General features: G+C 38.3%; 1 pseudogene; it reads right to left on the reverse strand.

Moving 5' to 3' along the window:
• Window positions 1–5473: 5473 nt before the first annotated feature.
• On the reverse strand, window positions 5474–6704 carry LOC116887912 (annotated as a pseudogene).
• Between the last annotated feature and the right edge of the window lie 18070 nt (window positions 6705–24774).

Genomic DNA, 24774 nt, shown 5'->3' on the forward strand with positions numbered 1-24774 from the left:
AACTAGTAAGCCAAGCTGACCTTCATATTAAAGTGGTTATAACATGATGAGATTAAATTTGTCCCTACAGTAAGTGAATATGCGAAATAGTTAATATGATATGCCACATCAGGAACAAATAAAATAAAATCCAAATGACCATCTCAATATTACTGAAAACTCATTTGCCAAAATTCAAAGCTTTCCTTATAAAAACATTCAGCAAAGTAGGAACAGAAAGCAAATACATCAACAAAATAAAAGGCCACATATGAAGAGGTCATAGCTAATATATTCCACAATGAAAAGTTAAAGGTTTTCATTTAAAATAAGCTGAAAGCAAGAATGCTCATTATTAACACATCTACTTAATATAGCATTAAAATGTTATCCAAAGATATCAGGCAAGAAAAAGTATTAATGATATGTAAATTAGAAAGGGGAGAGTAAAAATCTGTTTACAGGTGAAGTGATCTTATATATAGAAATTCCTGAAAACTTCATGATAGTCTAAAAACTAACAAATGGATTTAGCAAAATAGCAGGGTACTTAGCAAACATGCAAAAACTGTGTTTTCATACACTAGAAATAAGCAATCTAAAATGAGAATCAATATAATTGCTTTCAATAGCTTCAAAATTTTAGAATATGTAGAAACAGCAACAAAAGAGATAAGAGATTTGTACACTGAAAACAACAAAGCACAGATGAGATCAATTAATGAAGAAACGGATTAAAAGACATAGTGTATTACAAAACTGAAAGACTTAATAGTGTTAAAATTTCCTGTTACCTAAAGCAATATACAGCTTTGGTGAAATTTTCATTTGAAAATCAACATTTTTCTACAAAAAAAAGAAAGAAGAATTCAAAAATTTATATAGCACATCTACCAATACCTAATTGCTGAAACAATACTGAGAAAAGTATAATGAAACTAGAGACCTCACACTCCCTGCTCTCAGAATATATCAAAAATAGATACAAATAAAACAATGTGAAACTGACATATAAAGGCAGACTCACACAGTAATTTGGAGAACAATAGTGAATCTAGGAATAAAAGGACACCCAGGTAGTCAAATTATCTCTCATAGCAAGGCCAAAGCTGCAAAATAGAGATAGTATCTTCAACATTTGGTTCTAAAGACATGGGTATATACACAGAAGAACTAAATTGTACACTCAACCCTCATCATACATAAAACTAAACTCTAAATCTATTAACATAGATTAAATAGATTAAAGACCTAAATTTAAGACCCGATACTGTAAAATTTCCTATAAATGAAATACAGGAGCAAAACTTTACATTTTTCTTGGCAATAAATTTTGGCTATGATACCAAAAGCACAAAAGTAAAAGGTAAACATGTGGACTCTATTCAAGTAAAAGGCTTCTATGTAGCCAATCTATCAACATTTCTGGTGTGGTGGTGCACACCTTTAATCCCAGCACTTGGGAAAGAGAGACAAGCGAATCTCTCTGACTTCAAGCCTGATCTAAAGAGTGAATTTCAGGAAAGCCAGGGCTGTGTAGAGACCCTGTTTTGCGGTGGGGGAAGGGGAGGCACAAATCTATCAATATAATTAGGAGGCATTCTACAGACGGGGAGAAAAATGTAAAACCTATATTGCATATAAGAGAGGTGTATTCAAAATAAAAACTCATTGAAATGAATAGAAAAACAAACCCACTATAGTACAGATAAGTGACATGGACAATTCTTCCAAGAACAAAGAGTTACTGGGTATATGAAAAGTTCCCAACTTTCCTAGTCACCAGAGAAATCAAGTGTTATCATTTCATGCTTTTAACATGATTTTTATAAAAAGACAAAAGAACAAACAGAAAATAACTATTGTTCTGATTAGAGTAAGCTACACATGTGGAAAATACATAGAACCACCAACAATTGCTTATAGAAATGGGAAATTTAGATAAGATCAACATCAAAGTTGATGATATTGCATGTTTGTACAAGATAACACTGAAAGAGGCTATTTGAAGTTTAAACAAGTCTTCTCTAATTTTTTTAAAATTTTTCTGAAATTAAAATATAATTACACTGTTTCCCCCCTCCCTTTCCTTCCTCCAACTCTTCCCACACATCACCCTGTCGCCCTCTTTCAAATTCATGGCCTAAGGTTCAGGAATTATAGCAAGAGAGAAGGTAGAAAATTTATAAGAACCAGAGGAATATAGTACAGGAAGTTGGCTGTGAAGTATCATCTAGAAATGTCAGAGAAGCTACACTCAGGCATTTATCATCAATATAGCTGCTTCTTCATATTTTTCAAGTTCCTGTGATTTTTCATTGAAAATATAGCAATACAGTATTTAATGTTCATAAATTTTATGTACATGTGATCAAACTTAGGGGGTCACAACCTATGTGCCAACTCAGTCAGGCCACTTATTCTCAATAAACCAATAAAAATGATAGTGGAAATCAGATAAAGGAGATTTACTCAACATGGCCACACTAGGAAGAAGGATCAAGTTTGTCTTCAGGGTCCTGACATGGAATTAAAGTTTAAATAGAGGGCCAAGGATATAAATATCTAAACAGTACTGGTCAAGGTGTGATTCTACCCACTGTTGACCAATCATTATCTGGAATTCAATTTCATCATATTCTGATCAGTTTTTAGAACTCTATGAAATCTCTTTGCAGGAGACAAGTTTTCAGTCTTTTTCTTCTCTCAGCATGAGAATTTCCTTAGGAAATTCCTATTTATTTGGGGTTTGTTGTACCAATAGTCTGATAAATTGAGAGAGACAAGTGTCTTTTTAGTATTTTTTTTAATTTTTGAAATGATAATATAAATACATAATTTGCCCCTTCCCTTTCTTCTCTCTAACCCCTCCTATGCAACTCCTTTCCTCTCCCTCAAACTACTGGCCTCTTTTTCTTTGTTAATACTTATATGAATATTCATAAATATAACCTGGTCATTACATATACTGTAACTTGTGTGTATATGATCTCAAACAAATTTCCTTAGAGATTACTTTTCTTCCTAGTTTAAGTTCCACATATGCCTACGCCACACTTTCTTTTCTTTGTTTCCTTCAGAATCTTTCACATTCTTAAAAAAAAACATATACACAAATACATACATTTCATTTTGCTTACGCTGGTTTAAGTCCATCTTTATTAATTACCAAAACCAGTTTTTTTATTAACTTGAGTATTTCTTATATACATTTCGAGTGTTATTCCCTTTCGGTTTCCGGGCAAACATCCCTTCCCCCCTCCTTCTTTTTTGCCGCCCTCCCCCAACAGTCTAGTTCACTGGGGTTCAGTCTTATGGGACCCAGGGCTTCCCCTTCCACTGGTGCTCTTACTAGGATATTCATTGCTACCTATGAGGGGTCAGAGTCCAAGGTCCATCCATGTATAGTCTTTAGGTGTGGCTTAGTCCTGGAAGCTCTGGTTTTTGGCATTGTTGTACATATAGGTCTCGGAGCCCCTTCAAGCTCTTCAGTTCTTTCTCTGATTCCTTCAACGGGGTTCCTATTCTCAATTCAGTGGTTTGCTGCTGGCATTCGCCTCTGTATTTGCTGTATTCTGGCTGTGTCTCTCAGGAGAGACCTACATCCGCCTCCTGTCGGCCTGCACTTCTTTGCTTCATCCATCTTGTCTAATTGGGTGGCTGTATATGTATGGGCCACATGTGGGGCAGGCTCTGAATGGGTGTTCCTTCAGTCTCTGTTTTAATCTTTGCCTCTCTCTTCCCTGCCCAGGGTATTCTTGTTCCCCTTTTAAAGAAGGAGTGAAGCATTCACACTTTGATCATCCGTCTTGAGTTTCATTTAAAACCAGGTATTTTTATTTAGATGAGTTCTACCTCTTTTACCAAGGCTGGTATCAAACTTGTAGTATTGTAGTATTGAACAGTATTTCCTTGCTCAGTCTACTGAGTATCTGGGATTACAAACATACAACTACACCTGACTTTATAAAACACTTTAATTACAGGAGGATAAACAAATTATTCACAACATAAAGCTCCAATATTTTATATAAAGCATTCTGACAATATCTTCATCATCTGCTTAATTTATTCCTTAATGAGAAAATTCATTATCAATTCCATATTCTTTTTTTTATAAATAAATCATCTTTTAATTACCTGATTTTGTTTAGTCCACAGCCTTTTCTAGTCTATTTGTTTCCTAACCATGTGACCTAATATATTTTCTAAAATCTTTCACATTTAAAGAAAAACATATTTTACCTTTCTGGCAACCCACGATCAACTTCCCTTATTTTCCTTCTTAGCCAGTGGCTAATGCACTCACCTTAAAGTATTAGTGCCCCTCAAAGGGTAGTGGTAAACCCAAGCTCAAAGACTGCAAGATCAGAGTGTGGGGTGGGAGCACAGGGGCAAACCAGCACCCATTGTTCTAGAATCCGACCAGCACCAGGATCATGTCTCACCCTGTGTGGTTCTGACCTGGCTAAGCATGTTTCAGGCCCTGTCCGTGGTACCTAAGGAGGTCCACCTTGTTTCTGATCATGGCCTAACTCATGGATGACACTAGGGCAGGATCGGCTCTCAGCCCACAATGAATACCATTTAACATGGCTGCACCTGCTTAGAAACTGACGAGCACGAAGGAGACTCACGCCTGCCTCACAGAGCTATCTGTGATGACAGAATACGGACCTTTAACCTGTTTGCTGTACTTTGCTCTCTTCCTGTAAAACTTTGCTTTGTGCTCCCCTGGGGTTCACCCACTCAAACACAACGCAGGAGGAAGGGCAGGGTTTCCTTGGGACTGGGTCCTGGAGTGTAGAGGAGCCAACAGCCCAGGAAGTAACCCATGGTGGTTGCTCAGGACCTGGTTGTTGGAAGGCTCGCCTATCCCCCACTGCTTGGTTCTGGTGCTTTGACAGTGATCTCTGGCTCCCAAGCAGAAAGAAGGGGCACTTGCTCTGAAACCTCAAGCAGCCAGGGAGAGCACTCGGTTAAAGAGCACTGTTGCCAGTGTCAGCAGTGCTGGAACCAACACTGCTGCTCCTCTGGTCCACACATGACTGCCCTGAGGGCCCTTGCCCAGCAGCTGGGGAGAGGGGTAGTTTATGCTCCCCAGAGGAGGAAACCTTTGCCTCTGTTTCTTATACATATACACCTGACATTTACTTCTTTGTGGCAGGAACTCACACACTGAACTTAAAATTGTCCATAAGGACTTGGTAAGAGACAAACCCATGAGCCACCTGTCCCCTAACCCCTGGGCACATACTAGATCTACAGCTGCCCCGCTTCTTGTCCACATCCACCTTATGTCAGAGCTGTGCTCTCGGCCAGCACCAGTGACAGTACTTACATAGTACAAGCTCCCAACCTGCCAGCCAGTGTGGACACTGGTAATCCAGTGCAGAAGCAGGCAGGCCTTTCTATGGAGCCCAGGCCAGCCTCAGCCCCTCAGGTGCTGGGATCACCTGAGATCAGTGTGCTTTCTGACACTTGGCTCTCCTGTATTACAGATCTTCGAGACTCGTTTTACCCTGTTTCTTAAGATGAAGAATATAGATCTGAAGGGATTCCACACTGTCATCTCACTCTTCTGTCACTTATGTGGCAGGAGCAAAGATTTCTCCCCAGCACCTATGCTCAGGTAAGGGAACCCCAAAAACCAGTCAGGTGGCCAGTGTGCCAATGGCAGTCTTGGCAGAAGAGAACCCGGTTGAGAAGGGAAGCACTTGGAATGCACAGGGCTGGCATCGGTGTTAGTCAAACCTAGCAGGCAGATCTTAGTGCTCATCATAAGAAAGGTCCTCAATCTCATCTCGGTCTTCCCCTATTGCCATCCAGAAGGCTTTGGCAACCTTTTCTGCATGCAACTTTCTTTGCTTTCGTGAGGAAGTGTTGCAGCCTTGTCTTTCATTTCTTTTAACTTTGAAAAGAGTCTCTCAAAGTTCTCCAGTTCCCACCGCAGACTGGCTAATTCTCGAATACCCAGGTCTAACATGGGATTGACAGTGCTGCCAACCTGTGTACCTGCTGAGCCACACGCACCATGCGATGCTCCAGGAGGGACTCTGTCCTCTCAGCTGTTGGCTGCTCACAGTGACAATTCTCTGCTGATCCAACTCTGTGGCTTGCTCCAGCCAGTGAGTTGAGAAGGCTGAAGTCCTGGCTCCTGTCATTCTTCATCACGACATTAGATCAGACATTGGCATTCTATGCTTGTACAATCCACTTTATGCCTGTAGATTCAGGGAAGTCATCGTCCTCCTTGGGCAGCTCCTCTGGGTTGAGCTCCACCAGCTCAAAGCCACGTTTGATGCACCACGTTTGATGATGAGCCTGTTGCCGGTTTATTCCATCTCCATACACTCTATCACAGACCAGGATCATCACCTCAGGCAGCCATGTTTCTGCCAGAGGAATCCATGAGGAGATGGTGATTTCTATGTGCTGTCAAAGTAAAAAACAAATGCCTGGACTGACTCTGAGATCTTGGCAGTGACCACTCACTTGCCTGGCACCACACACAGGTTGACCTCTGCGGAATAGTACTTGTTATTGATGGTCCAGGGGTAAAACCTCACAGCATCGCTGGAAGCCCCTTCCACAACAGCATCTTCTGTTCCAAGGATATGTTGCACCAGCCAGTCCCCGGTGAAGGTGGCGGAGCAGCTGGTGACCAGCTCACAGGGGACACAAACAGCCGTCACAGCTGCAGAATGGTTCTGTGCCGATTCCATATTCTTTAGTTAACTAATTCTCTAGGTCTACTAAGATAAGATGTACTTATACTCAAGTATAAATCACAGCATTTTCAACAAATGGTGCTGGTTCGACTGGTGGTAAGTGTGTAAAAGAGTGCAAATTGATTCATTCTCATTGTCCTGTACAAACCTCAAGTCCAAGTGGATCAAGGACCTCCACATAAAACCAGATACACTCAAACAAGAAAAAGTGGGGAAGAGCCACAAACACATGGGCACAGGGGGAAATTTCCTAAAGAAAACACCAATGGCTTATACTCTAAGATCAAGAATCGACATATGGGGCTGGAGAGATCGCTCAGTGGTTAAGAGCACCTACTGCTCTTCCTGAGGTCCTGAGTTCAATTCCCAGCAACCACATGGTGGCTCACAACCATCTGTAAAGGAATCTGATGACCTCTTCTGTGTGTCTGAAGACAGCTAGAGGTACTCATATACAATAAATAAATCTTTTTAAAAAAAAGAATTGATAGATGGGACCTCATAGAATTGAAAAGCTTCTGTAAGGCAAAGGACACTGTAATTAGGACAAAACAGCAACCAACAGATGGGGGAAAGATCTTACCAATCCTATATCCTATAGAGGGCTAATATCCAATGTATACAAAGAACTCAAGAAGTTAGACTCCAAAGAATCAAATAACCTTATTTAAAAATGGGGTACAGAACGAAACAAAGAATTTTCAACCAAGGAATATCAAATGGCCATAAAGCACCTAAAGAAACATCCTTAGTCTCCACAGAAATGCAAATCAAAACAACTCTTAGATTCCACCTCACACCAGTCAGAAGGGATAAGATTAAAATCTCAGGTGACAGCAGATGCCGGCAAGGATGTGGAAAAAGAGGAACACTCCTCCACTGATGGTGGGATTGCAAGCTGATACAACCACTCTGGAAATCAGTCTGAAGGTTCCTCAGAAATTTGGACATTGCACTACCTGAGGACCCAGCTATATCACTCCTGGGCATATATCAAAATGATGCTCCAACATACAACAAGAACACAGGCTCCACTATATTCATAGCAGCCTTATTTATAATAACCAGAAGCTGAAAAGAACCCAGATGTCCTTCAACAGAGAAGGGGATATAGAAAATGTGGTACATTTACACAATGGAGCTATTAAAAACAATTACTTCAGGAAATTCATAGGCAAATGAATGGAACTAGAAAATAGCATCCTGAGTGAGGTAACCCAGTCACAAAAGAACACACATGGTATGCACTCACTGATAAGTGGATATTAGCTCAAGAGCTGGGAATACCCCAGATACAATTCACAGACTCAAGAAGGAAGACCAAAATGTGGATACTTCAGTCCTTCTTAGAAAGGGGAACAAAATACCTATCTGAGGGACTTGGGAGGAAGAGAGGAAAGGAAGAGGATAAAGAGGGGCAGGATCAGCTATGAGAGGAGACAGGGATAATATACAGAGGGTCAGTAATTTGAACAGAGGTATGTAGCAGTGGGATACGGAGAACTGGGGATAACACCAGCAATCCCAGATGCCAGGAAAGCAAGAGGCTCCCAGGACCAACAGGAATGAGATTAGCTGAAAAGCTCAACAAAGGGTAGGGAGAACCTGTAGAGACCATATCCAGAGGTTAGGCAAGCCCTCCAATTTGGGGATGGGACCACCCACCCTTCTCAAAATTTTAACCCAGAATTGCTCCTGTCTAAATTAAATACAGGGAGAAAGAAACTGAAGAAAAGGTCATTCAGAGGCTTCCCCACCTGGGGATCCATCCAATCTGTAGACACCAAACCCAGACACTTTTGCTGATGTCAAGAAGTGCTTGCTGACAGCCTGATATGGATGTCACCTGAGAGGCTCTGCCATAAACGGACAAATACAGATGAGGATGTTTACAGCCAACCATTGGACTGAGAACGGGGTTCCCACTGGAGGACTTAGAGAAAGGACTGAAGGAGCTGAAGGGATTTGCAACCCCATAGGAAGAACAACATTATCAATCAACTAACCACACCCCCCTCCCCGAGAGCTCCCAGGGACTAAACCACCAACCAAAGAGTACACATGGAGCAACCCATGGCTCCAGCCGCATATGTAGCAAAGGATGGCATTGTCTGGCATCAAAAGGAGGAGAAGCCCTTGCTCTTGTGAAGGCTCGATTCCCCAGTATAGGGGAATGCCAGGGCAGTGAGGTGGGAATGGGAGCATATAAAAGCAGGGGGAGAGAAGGGGGTAAACTGGGAAATGGGATAACATTTGAAATGTAAATATATAAAATATCCAATAAAAAAGAAAACAATGTAAAAAATAAAAAATAGGGGTTGGGGATTTAGCTCAGTGGTAGAGCGCTTGCCTAGCAAGCTCAAGGCCCTGGGTTCGGTCCCCAGCTCCGGAAAAAAAGAAAAAATAAATAAAAAAAAAATAAAAAATAAAATAACATTTAAAAGGAATTTTTAAAATTCCTTTTATTTTATTTTATTTTATTTTATGTGTATGATTGTTTATATTTTTCTGTGTACTGCACGTTTGCCTGGTATCTGAAGAGATCATAAGAGGGCATCAGATCCCCTGGAACTGGAGTTATACATGCTTGAGGGCTACCATGTGGGTGCTGGGAATTGAACCTGGGTCCTCTGGAAGGGTAGCTGGTGCACTTAACCACTGAGCCATCTAACCAGCCCCCATATTCAATTTAAACACAAATTTATCTTCCAAATATTTTTTCTAGTTTTCTACTCCTGTCTGATGATGAAGACTACTAAGAATTAAATAGAGTTCCTACTGTGCATTGGATTGTTAGCTCTGTAAAACATTTCCAGCCTCTCTTCCACAAGTAACCATAAGGCAAAGTTTCATCAAACATGTCACAGGAATGGCAAAGCTTAAGTGAAACAGAAAGATTTATAATTATTAAAAAATGAGCTAACGGGATTGGGGATTTAGCTCAGTGGTAGAGCACTTGCCTAGCAAGCGCAAGACCCTGGGTTCAGTACCCAGCTCTGAAAAAAAAAAAAGAAAAAGAAAAAAAATGAGCTAACATTCTATTTAATAGAAATTAGCCCATGTTGTTGTTTGTCCTACTGTTAGACATAAGATCTAAAACTTGTAAAATAAGAACACTGAGTAACAAAGTATTACTATAGAAGTCAGAAAAATAAAGAATTAGCTCTTATCCCCTCTTGAAAAGGTATCATTGATAAATGATAATCCCTCAACTACTATTATCATATATGCACCTAGCTGTGCTGTGTTTACCCTAACTTGTCAAAGTTAACTAGTGTATAACTTACCTTTCTTGTCAGTGGTATGTAATCCAAGAACATCAGAAATGTCGAGTTTTAGCTCTTATTGCATGATAACACAAGTAGAAGAAATCACTACTAGTATACATATGTTTATCTTTTGAGGTAGGGCTTACTTTGTAGCCCAGGCTAGCCTATAATTTATTATATAGGGCAAGATTGCCTTGAACTTGCCTCAACTTTCTGAGTGTAAAGATTACAAGTATATACCACCATACTTGATTGATTCCTTCAATTTGTTACTTCAGAACTGAGGAAGAAAGTCCTAGAATTTTGTTATTTTCAGATGTTTGACACTACCATTGGTATATTAAGATTATAGGTTGCAATGTTTAATGGATATTTTATTTTCTCCTTCTGATGTATCAATGAAAATGTATGTGTTTACAAATGTATAAGAGTTTACATTCCAGTTGTATTTCCACTGCACTTTCTATATATGAAACTATTTCCAATAAATATAGCTTTAGATTTTCTTTCACCATTGATTAACACCAACTTGAAAGTTAAAAACCTGAAATGCTTCAAAATTCAAATAGTTTCATATCATGACAGTAATGCTTGATCTTAGATATATGATAACATCAGATTTCTGATCTTCAGAATAGAGATAATTGACTCATAATTGTATACAAATATTCCAATTTCTGAAAAATTCCAAAATCTGAAACACTTTTGCCCCAAGCATTTCTAATAAGGGAATCTCAAATTTAACTACTGTTCTAATCCCGTTCCCAGTATAGTATCCTAATCAGTGATAGAATACTCAGAAAATGTTTTAAAGTACATTGAACCCAAGTGTCCCTACTTTAATTCTTATCACTTACTTGAATTCAATATCAAGTTTCTGATACCAGCAAGGAACTTCAAATTTTCCTAACCTCTAATACGGCTATGGCTATTTTTTCTGTCTAGCATAATCCATAACTAACATAGGACAGTGAATCTAGAAAAAAATACAGTGTGACCGCTACATCTACCCAAACCTTAACAAATTCTTGATTAGTAGAGGGCAAATTAATGAAATCTCAGCATTTGGGAGGCAGAGGCAAGTGAATTTCTGTGAGTGCAAATTTTGTCTTGCAATTGGAACACATTAATGTTAAAATATATAATTCCAAAAATTATTGAAATTAAATTAACTTTGCAATTTGTTATATAAAGATTTGCTAAATAAATCAATAAACAAGATAGGAGAAGAGATATTTAAATTTCTTATAGATGTCTTTAAGGGCTTTAGAAATCTTCACATATTACCTACTGATGTATTAACTAAAAATCATTTTTATCTATACATTAAAATAATATCCCTAAAGATTAATCCAGTTCTGATTGCTCCAAGTATAAAGAAATCATAAGACACACTAGTTCAAAAAAAAAGAAAAATTCAAATTTTCAACCACTTTAGACTTTTTCTCCAGAAAATTATTGCAAATCAAGAAAAACTGAAGTATAAAACCTAATACCTATTTTTATGCCTCAATTTTTATTTTTCTATGGAATCTCAGATATTCAGACTAATTGGCAGCAAAAATAGCACAATACTTTAAAATCATGTAAATTGAAATAAGATAATATAATAATCTTAGCCTTAAATGTCTATAAGCAGACATTGGTCTAATAAACTCAGCAACAACCATTAAATATATTGCTATACAATGCATGCAGCCAGGTATGATAGTGCACACCTGCCTCTGCCCTTGGAAACTGTAGGCTGAAGGGTCTAGAGTTCAAGGTCATCCTTATCTAGTAGCTTAGTAGACATAAGACTTTGTCTCAAACAAAAAGAAACACAAAAGAAACAAACAAAATTCTAAATATGTAATTATATATGGTCTGGTGAATTACATATCTTCTATCAGAGTTCATATATGAACTAGTTTCCAGTTTGAGAAAGTGGAATAAAGTGAGTGTTAAAGTGAAGAGGGGTATTGGAATATAGGGCAAAAGAGGGGTAGGCAAAGACATAAAGAACACTAAGGATGTTTGAAAAAGCCATGTGAAGACCAGTATTTTTAAAAAGTCTCTCTCTCTCTCTCTCTCTCTCTCTCTCTCTCTCTCTCTCTCTCTCTCTCTGTGTGTGTGTGTGTGGGGGATGTATGTGTAAAATATTTGTATTATATTACTGCATATTAAGTTACACATATTTAATATGTATTAAATTAGTTTCAGGTGGATATCAAGAAATGCCATAGAGTGGAAAAATTCTTAAGAAAATATATAATGTAAAATAGTGACAATAGGCAGAATGGAAAACAGAAAACAGTATCCTTTTATTATAAAATATTTCAAATTCTGAAGTGTAACTATATGAGCATCTGAAGTTTATAATGAACTTTGAATTGATGTGGATGAAAGAAGGAATATGTCATTTCAGAAGTTTTGAACTTCTACAATTTTCTTTATTCAACAAAGAAAATATTTTGCTTTTAAAATAAAAACATAATTATTCAGGTGGTGGTAGCCTATGCCTTTAATCTCAGCATTCAAGAAGCAGAGGCAGGTGAATTTCTGAGTTCAAAGCCAGCCTGGTCTACAAAGTGAGTTCAAAGACAGCCAGGGCTATTACACAGAGAAAACCTGTCTTGGAAAACAAATAAATAAATGACCAACCTAGGGATTCAGTCTCTTGAGTTAGACATAGTATTTTTTTGAATCATGCATAGCTAATAATGTTTCTCCACACAACTTTCAGTCAAGCTACTTAGTTGTGAAAGTAGTTTATTTTACATACACATAGCTTTTCAGACTATCAGGAACCTATTCTAAATAACTAATATAGTCTATATTGTATATGTGTGTGTATATATATATATATGCATTTTTTAAATAAAATTTGCTCAGCTCAGAAGTGAATACAAATAATATCTTCAGTAATTAAGTGAGTTTAATTATTAGTTCAATAATTCAGGGTTATAAAAGGATATAAAGACACTAACACTTCTATATAGTAGTTTTTAACAAAGATTACTATTAAAATGTTCATGTTTTCATTATTAATCTGTGAAATTCAGTTTCATGTTTTGAATAATATTTAGGGCGTTTTACAAAGTTACAAAATTCTATCACATAATAAAATTAACTTCGGTGATGCACTTGTAACTAGGAAATTCATATGAATCGCTACGTTTTGGATGACAACAGTTCAATGATCACTAATACAGGTCATAATATAAGATACAAGATTAAGATAATGAGAACTTTGTGTAACAGTTCCTTATAAAGATCAATTTGCAATTTATATGTGAAAGTATTTTTTGCTAAAATACTTGAAGAATGAATTCCACTCTTTGCTTTGCTTCCCCATACTGAAATGGCTTTCATCATCTTTTGCTTAGTGAAAAAGTTTATGTTCTAGGACAATTTAATCCAAATAAAATTTTTGGTTAAAAGTCATGATTCCAATAAGCTCCCATCACAAAATGTTAGAGATGCTCAAGTAGAAAAATTTCAGTCCACTGATATAATGAAAATTATACTTTTTAGAGTAGTATCATGTTAAATCTGCATACAAAAGGACACATCAAACCATAATCAGAACTCTAGAGTTCCTTTCCACTCACTCATCTGACCTGCTGTCACTTGACTTCGCTTTGAATAGATACATCCCCTGCTACGTTGCAATCAGTGTACTTCAAATCTTTGAATAAGAGAATGAAAAACTGGAAACACTCTGCCCAAACCCCAACCGTCAATAACAATGAAATGGTAATTTTATGAAACAGCAATTATTTGCTGAGCCTAGAAACAGTGAATTATTGTTTGTTAGTAACATATTTAGTAAGTAAGACTTCTGTGGGCAGCAAGATAACAGATGAAAACTACAGAGGTCTCACAAATTTGAAGTTTGGATATTTTGCTTCTTGGAATAAATGTGCACATTCTTTGTAGTCCTAAAATATGAGTTTATGTTGGGGGGACATACAACTTTTTTATGATACAGATGATCCTCAACTTTATTTTAGTACACCCCAATAACTCAATCAAAAGTTAAAAACTCATGAATAAAAACTGAACGCACATAACCTACTAACATCACAATGTAGCAACAGAGTTCAATGCAGAGTATTGTTTTTTCTCAAGATCACATAGATGACTGACATCTACAGATTATTGCACCTGTCCAGCATTGCTAGAGAATACAGAACTGTATATTATGAAGGCAGTCACATCAGAGTAACAGTATCAACTTTGGAATACCCTTATAGAAGAAGGGGAGGGGGTGAGATGAGGGCTTATGGACGGGAAACCGGGAAAGGGAATAACATTTGAAATGTAAATAAAAAAATCCAATAAAAAAATGTCTTTAAAACTGACAGTTTCCCTTAGGGACTTTGAAATCACACTACCTTGCTCTTCATGTTGAAGAATGGGTCAGAACCGGTGCATACTAGTGCACAACACACACAGCAACTGTAGAAGAGGATGCAGAGTCAGAAGATGAAGATGAAGAGTATGGAAAATTCTTAAGTATAACTGGAAAGTGACTTGCCCCCGGTAGGGTAGAAAGATTCCACAGGAGGAATAAAGAAAGTTGGTGATAAATGAGACGACAATGATGAGTGTCTTAGTTAGATTTTCTAGTACCGTGACAAAACACCATGACCAAAAACAAGTTTTGAAAGAAGGGTATCTTTCATCTAACAGCCTGTAGTCTATCGTGCAGTGAAGTTGAGGAAGATACATAGGCAGAACTTGGAGGCAGGAACTGATGCAGAGAAGTTATAAAGGAATGCTGCCTACTGACTTGCTCCACATGTCTTGGTCAGCCTGCTTTCTTATAGCACTCAGAGCTACCAGTCCAGGGATGGTACCACCCACAATGGGCTGGCCCCTCCCATATCAATCTTCAATCAGGAAAATGCACCACAGGCCTCTTCATAGGCTCATCTAGTGGGGACATTTTCTCAATTGAGGTTCCCTCTTTAAAAAAATTCTGGATTGTGTCAAGTTGACAACCCAACTAGTACAAAGAGGAAAGTCAAAGTTCCTGAGAAGAAAACTGTACAAGATTCTACAAGTAGCCTGTCATTGGGGGTGCAAGTCTTGAAGCCCAGCACTTGAGAGGCAGAGGCATGTGGATCTCCAAGTTCCAGGCCAGCCTGCTCTACAGAGTGAGTTCCAGGACAGTCAGGGTTGCACAGACGCTGTCTCAAAACACTTCCCCCAAAAGATGCAACCATTTAAAATTCAGAAAATTCAAATCAGCATGGAAAAGACTTAAAACTATCAACACCAAGATAAAGAGGCGGAGGGAGAGGTAGATGAGGGAGACAGGGAGGAGGAAGAGAAAATTCTTCCTAAAATACCAAAGGGGCTTAGTTCTACAGTAAACATTAAAGTAAGTTTGCAAGCATGTATAGGAAAAGGTGGTTCTCTTTCTAAAGTAGAAGGCAAGTTTATGAATTTTGTGAAGAATTGTTTCCAGATGACTGCCCAGGTTGTCCAAGATCTGCCATTGGAGAAGGTCTCTGTAAGAAAACAGTTTAAAGAACTTGAAATGTTCCATTTTACCTCATTTATGTAGCAGTAGCTATCTGGCCTATTTGTTTTATAATACAAAGTGAAAACTTTACCTATCGCATTTGATAAATGTTACTCAGGTTCCATCACTAAGTATGTGTTGTCCAAAATGGCTGTCTAATGAATAAAGATGGAATTATACCCTTTACTTGGTTTTAAGTATGTGTGGTCTATTATGATAGGATATAGTAATGGTGATGGTCTGACTAAAACATAAAAGACAAAAGATAAAATAAATAGTATTTTAATAAAGAAAATACAGTTTATACTGAATTCATATCGCATTTTTACAAATGCAATAGAATTTGTAAAAGAAATCATAGTAAATCAGTGACATTCTCTAATAGCAGTGTGGTCTGTTATTTTTCTGCAATGAAAATATTAATTGACAAATGGCTGACCGAAACCTAGAGACCATTAATATGTTAACCAATTTTTAACATAGCAAAAAAATTTGGAATGCACTAAAATGCGTTTTACAAAGATTTATAATTGAAGTTTAAACATATGTTACTTGCTAAATATTAACATACACATGAACATATTAGAACTTTAACCAGTATTAATTTCAAGACTCTAATGCAGCTCTTTCCTTTATTGTACACAGTAGTATATGATAAACCACGTTATATCAGTTAATCAATCAAAATTCATGTTGCTCATAGAATGTATCAGGAAAGAACCTTTGGAGAATATTAACAATATAAGATTGTGTTTATAGTACTAGTTTGTATAAAACACTTTGACTATAGCTATGATTTACTATTCAGTAAAAAATATACATTTATGGGAACTTAATTCATTATTTGTATGTTCTTAGAAAACATTCTTATGTGCCCCAGGATAAAATGATTATTTTAAAACTAACTTCTATAACATGTACATTATAAAGTTATTAGTATTTAATTTGCTATTAAATTATAATATTACATAGAAAAGTTTGTTCCTATCAAGAAAGTTAACTGCTATAAATAATCCTTTTCTCCTTTAGTTAATCTAATAGATTTGTGATAAATGTCTCCTCTTTCCAACCAAGCCCATAATTTCAAGAAAAAGTGTGACTTTTCTATGAAGCCTTCTCAGGGAATCCCTGGACTGCAGTAATCCCCCTGTACTCTTAATTTTTCTTAGCTTTTATTCTGTACTTTTTTATGTTCTGATTAATATAGCCTATCTGTATACTTCTCTCCCAACTGAATTCCTCAGAACTGTTTCAGTTGGCTTTTTAAAATTTTTCTAATACTGGTTATTGACAATCAGATCCAGGGTTTTATGCTTCTAGAGCATTCTAGATAAATATTCTGCCTTGAGCAACACCAACAAAGCCTGGAACCTGTTTGTAATCTACTCTTCTCCTTGCCCACCACAGTGATGGTCACTGAGTAAAATCTAGAAAATGAAAGCTTATTAAAAATCTCCGAAAATAAAATAAATAAAAACAAGCAAAAAACAAATTTTATTCCAGAATTCAATGAACAAGTTCCTTAACAGCACTTGCAAATAAAATAGCATTTTCTCATACGATTATTGCAGTCTGTGTGAGTGCTCTGGGATATGTGGTACCTACTTGGCCATATTCATTACTGTCGAATTCTTTTCCTTTAGATTTCAGAGTATTTCAAATAATTAAGAGTAGAATTCATCAAGACCCTTTCCAAACAAACCATCTCTAAGTTTGAAATCGAGGCTCTTGAAGCATACCTGTTTGCCAGTGCACAACAGGTAATTCACACTGAGATACAAAGCTATTTTCCCCTTGGTATTGTACTTTAAACACAAGAACATCTCAAACACAAAAGCAAGCAATATGAGGCATTTTTCCTAAAACTATCAGGAACTGGCAGTGTTAACAAATTCACTAGCCAAAGTTCCCTAATTGCACACAGCATCTATATACTTTTTAAAGTTCTTTAGCTTAAAAGGGCTTACCGAAAACTAAATTTAGCTTTCCCACCATTGTGCTTCTTTTTCACCACTTCTTTTTAGATAAGAGACCTGAAATGGCTTAAAACTGTCAGGATGGAAGAGAGTGAAATAAAAGAACCCATCTTTTGTTGTCAGCCCACAGGAGTGCCTTGCAATTAAAATTATACATCAATTCGAATTGAGTTCACTTTTGAAAAGGGTCAACTGGGAATTGTAAATTTTCACAGTCATCTCCTTTTAACGAAACAGTCTCACACCTCAAAATAATTGTCAAAAACACCTTGCAACTTTAGAACCTTATCTCATCATGGTATCCAAAGTCTCACTTCGGGTGTCTCGTGCCAAATTTTTTTTCGGGGGGGAGAAGTTGACTATTTTCAACTATACCCTATTTGAAGAACAAATAGATCACAACCATCCTTATTTTTATTAAGAGCATCTTAAGTTTCATCAACACATTTTTAAATGAAGACGTGAGTCATTCCTGATGAAGCATACTTTGTAAAATAGTTTCCCCTGTTGTCAATATTTTACTTTGTCCACTCCTCAAGTTTGGTGGTACTTTGATTGTCAAATAGGACATGTCACTAGTTTTGTCTTATTATCACTATTATTTAACATAACTAGTAACTGCCTGGTTTTACATGCTAAGTAAGAATCAGGGGCTAGGCATATGGTTTGCAGAAACCCTGCACATAAGTATAAAGAATACTGCAAAGTAAGGCACCACTCAAGCTATCTGGTCAATTCTTTAGTCATGAAGCAACAGCAATGCGGAGGATGGGCTCTAGACAAGCCTGAGGTCAGGTCGGGCTGTCTCCTGAGACCAAGAGTCAGAGCCACAGTTAGAACGAGGAGAAATATGTGAACAAGGCACTAGGAGAATCTGTTTCCAGATCAAGGACTAAGGTGAATGACTGTACTTAGAATCATCAGCACCTAAGAAGCAACCCCAGGCCTTAATCACTGACACTGTTTCTGGAAGCCACGGTTGAGATCACAAAGTGATGGCTTGCAGAAGGAAAACTAACTGGAAGAAATTACCGGCGAGCAGATGCAGGAAGGGTGTCAGAAGCTTCTGAATGAGAGCGCAGAGCTTCATTGGCCTGCTGGGGCCCCAGAGACCCGGAGACCGAAAAACAGCTTGAGCACCAGGAGACTGCGGTGCCACTACTCACCCGGACTCTCCTAAGGTCTTGTTGTCGCCTCGCACCACACAGCCCCTGCAAAGGGGAAAACTTTCCCCCTCCCCCGCCGCTGAGGGTGGGATCCGCGGACGAGAGGAGGCGGCGTCGCAGCTGTTCAAGCAGGGCCAGAAAGGCGCTGGGTGCAAGAGCACCAGCTTGGTGCTTGTGCCCCTGGCGGCCACCAACTTCACCACCATCGACTTGGAGAGCCAGGAGGAAGCAAAGGCGGCAGGCCTTCGCCCAGCAGACTGAACTCTCCCGGGATACTAGGCCTGAGCTTCTGCCAGGACCGTCTGTCCCGGTCCTCTCAGCAACAGGACCCCCCAGGCTTAATTCCAATTTCTTCGGCCCCGCGACCACAGAACAGTGGCTGCTCCCTCTTGGGGCCGCGGTCGCAGCTGCATCCTCGTGCTCCTTCTTCCTCTGGCGCTGCTGCCTACACACACACAGCCCCGGCGCAGTTACCACCGCGGTGCCTGGATCGCCGTTTCTTAGCAACCGCGCGCATGCGCCCCACCCCCGCCAGGGACCACTGGAGCCGCGGTCTGATCTCCGACCAGTTGGTTTGCGACCCAGAAAAAGTGAACAAAATCCCATTTCCTAGGCAGGCCCTAATGTCAGGGTAAAAAGAATCGTGAGGAGAGGTCTAAGATGTTCTGAAGTGGAGAGGCCTGGAGACTTAGGATGAGATCCACTACAGGATAGGCATGTGAACTATGTATGGATGGTTTTCGATTTGTTTTCCTGCAGTCTTTTCTCATACTTTACCAGAGTGATCTTTATAAAACTCTCAACTCTCACTTGCCTCTGGTCAAGAGAATGGAATTACAGCCAAGTTTGTATTTCTGTTCATTTTCTAACCTCTCTAAATCTGTTTCTCCAACTATAAATGAGAAACACGGTACTCTGAATACTTGTTGGGATGAAGAGAGAAAGTATGTAAAGCACTTAACATACATGACCTACTGTAGCACAGAGTAAGCACTCAATAAAATAGAGCTATTTGTCAATGATTCATCATTGTGTACAAGACAAAGGACAGGCTCCCTAATTGAACATTCTAGCTTAATAAAGTCCTCCAAAATTAGTCTGATCTCATTCTGATTTCAGCCATTAGTCACCCAACTGTACACAGGTTTTGCACTTTCTCAGATTGAAATGTATAAAATGCCTACATACATTTTCTATTTTCATCTGGAAAAGAAATCTGTGTGAACCCACCAACTAAGGAACATCCAGTGATCATTCCCAAACCAGTCATTAGTGTTAAAATACTAATACTAAAAACTGACATGTAAACAGTGATTATACATAAAACATTTTGTGTCATTTCTTCTGGCTATTGATCTTATTAAAATCAAGCTTAACTTTTCTGTAATGATAAAGTCAAAAACATGTAATTAATTCTGAACACATACAATGTATAAATGATATGTGCATATTTACAGAATATACTCTGCTGAGTGATAATCCAATGAAAGACACATTTTAGATACTATTTAAAAACCTATGCCATGTAAAAACTTTGCAAAGCTCTAAAAGTGTTAATAAAATATAAATTTCAAATGGACTACAAATTTAAAATGAAATTTTATGGTAACCAGATAGCCAATAAGTATTAAACAAACTGTATTTTCAGTGGTGTTTAAGCACTAAATTTTATTCCTTTGGTCACATGATATAACTTCCTCTACATTTATTGGTAAAGAAGTGACTCCTATCAACAAACAGACATGTCTATACAAATTTGTAAAGAAAGAAGGCTGATATATTGAGTAAACACATACAAGTACATGTGGATAGGTGGCCTTCAAGGCACTGCAAATTTAAGATGAGATTTGAGGTAGATGTTTGCTTAATTAATTGGCTTATTATAAAAGAATGGTAAAACATCTCCAGAATGAAACCACACATATTCCTGAATGGTTGAAAGTTAAGATGATGTCCTATAGTAACTTTGAAGATATGTGTTTACATTTCAAGAGTAAATATGCTAAAGATGGGAGTTTGTAATACCCCAAGCCATTTATCCACAATTTAAAAGTTAGAGAAAGTATAAAGGACCATTATGTCCATCAATGAGAGAGTCTACAAAGCTAAGCAATCACCTTTCTCTTTTATTCACCTTTATAATCGCAAATCAATAACCCCCTTTCATTTACAAACCCTGTGTTGACACAGTAGATATACAAAATAGACTAAGAAGAAATTCTTCATAAACATATAAATTCATGCTAGAGGTAACGTTGTCCTAGATGAGTAGGAGATTGTCAAAACAGATACTTCCATGCAAACTAAAATGTATGTGAAGCTGAAACTAAACGATGTGGACAGTGAAAAGTAGGAAAGGGCTTTAATTGCTTTTCTATTGGTGTGATAAAACACCAAGACAATTTATGGGAGGAAGGGAGTTTATTTTGGGCATTCAGTTCCAGGGATTTAGAATCTTTGATGGTGGGGAAGCATGACAACAAACTGCAGGCGTGGCTGCTGGAGGAGCAATCGAAGAGTTCACATGTTAGACCACAATCCTGAAGCAGAGAAACAGTAAGTGCCAAAGAGTCTTTTAATTTCCCAATGCTCGCCTCCAGTGACAAATTTCCTCCACAAAGACTGCATCTCCTAAATGTCCCCAAACAACATCACCATACAGGAACATTCTCACTCAAACCACCAGAGAGGTTTTGACATAAATATATTCTTTCTATATTATGATCAGAACAGAATAATTGTGTAATAGAGTTGAGTACAGACAAGCTAGTTTTGAAACAGATTGTGCAATGTCTGTGTGCCATATTAAAGATTTTGGGAAAAAAATCTCTATCTGAGGGATAATTATAGTTTTAAAGAAAAAAATCATGCTATTCATTTCAAAATGGTAAAATTCAACAACAAAAGAAAATTTATTGAAGAACGACTACTGCAGTAGAAGATTACAGTAGGGCAGAGATATTGGCTCAATTCTGACATGACCAAATGAGGATAAACAACCAAGAAGCAAGATGGAGGTGGGTGGATGGAAAATGACTAAGATAAAACATCAAAACTGTGAGGACTCTCGTTATAGCTAACTCAACAGAGCTTTTGAAGAAGACCAGAATAATAAGATATCAAAGGCAAATCTTACCAGATATTCAGGGTCATCCTAGTTGTGTACATGACTTCATTCTGATCCATGAGGTGAAGGGTCTCCAAAATTGGGGAAATTCCTGGAATCACAATCATTGAAGCCCTGTGTTTGCAATAGTTCATCATATCTGTTGATTGTTTTATTTCAGCTCTTTAGAGGAAACTCACTTTGACCTTTGGATCCAAAATTATGTCCCCAAATATTTAGTTTCCTTTTACAGTGTCACTTTCTTTTTTTTCAGATTTTTTTTATCTTCATTAACTTCAATATTTCTTATTTACATTTTGATTGTTATTCCCCTTCCCGGTTTCCGGGCCAACATCCCCTAACCCCTCCCCCCCCCCTTCCATATGGGCTTCCCCCCCCCATCCTCCCCCCATTACCACCCCCCCAACAATCACATTCACTGGGGGTTCAGTCTTGGCAGGACCAAGGGCTTCCCCTTCCACAGTGTCACTTTCTAATCCTTTAACATTTTCCTTGGAAGTCCCTGCTCAAGAAATTTTCCATAGCTATCTTTCTAAACCTTAACCATTCTTCACTGTAAATGTGGGACTTTATTAGCTTCCTTTCAAACCCACCATCAAATATTATTCTTTAGCTTTAAAAAACAATGAAACTAACAGGAATTTTTTCCTTATTTTGTTCTTATTTTTAATTGAATTATTTTATTTATTTACATTCTAAATGTCTTCCCTTTCTTGGTCCTCCCTTCCCTAGGTCTTCACCCCATCTCTCCTGCCCTTTCTCTGAGAGGGTACTCCCCCACATGTCCACCCATCCTCCCCTCACCTCCACCAGCATCCTTCTTCCCTGGGGCAACAAGTTTCCACAGGGTTAAGCAGCTCACACTCTCCCATTGAGGACAGACAAGGCAGCCCTGAGCTACACATGTGCCCCAGGCCATGTATGTTCCTTGGTCGGTGGCTCAATCTCTGGGAATTCTGAGGGAAACCAGTTAGGTTAGTTGACACTCTTGTTCTTCCTATGAGGTTGAAATCCCCTCCGGCTCCTTCAGTCCTGCTCCTAACTTTTCCCTAAAGGTCCCCGACCTTAATCCAATGCTTGGCTGTAAGTATCTGCATCTGGCTCAGTCAGCTGCTGGCAGAGCCTCTTAGAAGACAGTCATTCCACGCTGCTGTCTGCAAGCAGGACATGGTATGAGGCAGGAGTAATATTGTCAGTGTTTGGTGTGTGCACATGGGATGGATCTTAGTAGGGTGGGTCATTGGGTGACCTTTCTTTCTGTTTCTGTTCCATTTTTGTCCTGCATTTGCTTTAGACAGGAACAATTCTGGTTCAAAAATTTTGAAGATGGGTAGGTGGCCCCATCCCTCAACTGGAGGTCATGTCTATCTACAGGAATTGGCCTCTTCAGGCTCCATCTCCCCAGTTGGACATTTCAGCTAATGTCATCCCCACTGAATCCTGAAAGCCTCTCACATCTCAGGTCTCTGGAACTTTCTAGAGGTTCCCTTCACTACCCTCTCCCCAGACAGCTGTATATTTCCATTCATTCTCTTGGTCCTCTGGGCTTCTCTCCTGTATCCCCCCATACCTGATCTTCCCTCCTTCCCTCCTCCCTCTCACCTCTTCCACCCAGGTACCTCTCTCCCTCTACCTCTCATAATTATTTTGAAGCATCCACACTTGAGCCTTCTTTCTCGTTAAGCTTCCTACAGACTATGAGTTATATTATGGGAATTCTGAACTTTTGGGCTAATATCCACTTATCAGTGACTACATACCATGCATGTCATTTTGGGTCTGGCTTATCTCACTCGGGATGATATTTTCTAGTTCCATCCATTTGCAAAATTCATGTTCTCATTTTTAATAGCTGAACGTTATTCCATTGTGTAAATGAACCACAATTTCTGTGTCCATTCCTCTGTTGAGGGACAACTGTGTTGTTTCCAGCTTCTGGCTATTACAAATAAGGCTGCTATAAACATAGTCATGCACATGCCCTTGTAGTGTGGTGGAGCATCTTTTGGGTGTATGCCCAAGAGTGGTATAGTTGGGTCTTATGGTAAAACAATTTCCACTTTTCTGAGGAACTGCCAGGCTCATTTCCAGAGTAATTGTACCAGCTTGCAATCCCACCAACAATGTAGGAGTGTTCCTCCTTCTCCATATCCTAGACAACATGGGCTGTCACCTGAGAATTTGATCTTAGCCCTTCTGATTGGTGTGAGGTGAAATCTCAGGGTTGTTTTGATTTGCATTTCCCTGATGACTAAGGATGTTGAACATTTCTTTAAGTGCTTCTCAGTCATTTGATATTTCTCTATTGAGAATTCTCTGTTTAGCACTGTACCCCATTTTGAATTGTGTTATTTGGTTTTTTTGGAGTCTAACTTTTAGAATTCTTTGTATCGTTTGGACATTCCCATGTTACACTTTTAGTTTTCTACATATATAGCTACATCTCCCATCCAAATTCCTGATCGTTGCCTCTCCCAGCCACTCGAAACTCTTCATTTATTCATTCTCCTTTCTGTAGGGATGTGATATACTGTGCTTACACTATATAGACTGGAAATTTTGAGGGACCTTACAGTCAAAGTTAATTATACTCCTTAAAGTTACTTAAGATTTAAGAGTGTTAGTCTACTGTGTACTCAACTGTTTAGCCTGCCTTTAAGAGAACAATGTAACAGCTGACCTTACTTGCCCTGTATTGCCCATGTAATCTAGATTTACAACCTAAGATAATGTATAACTGCAATCTTAATTTATGTACTCTTCTATTCTCCTGACCCAGAGTAATTGATGTTTGTGTATTGTTTACTGAAAGCAGCAAATGCAGATTGAAAGCAAAGCCCTATATCTACCATAACAGTTGAAAGCAACAATTTATAGATATTGGTTGATTTTAAAAATGATTGTTGTCTGGGTTAGTTGGAATCAGTCAGATCCAGGGACTTAATCACTTGTAAAATTCTATTCAAGATTTTGGTAATATATCCCATTCTTTCTCCATGTGATACTACCCA

Source organism: Rattus rattus, chromosome X (assembly GCF_011064425.1).
Source record: "Rattus rattus isolate New Zealand chromosome X, Rrattus_CSIRO_v1, whole genome shotgun sequence".
In the NCBI taxonomy this organism is placed as follows: domain Eukaryota; kingdom Metazoa; phylum Chordata; class Mammalia; order Rodentia; family Muridae; genus Rattus; species Rattus rattus.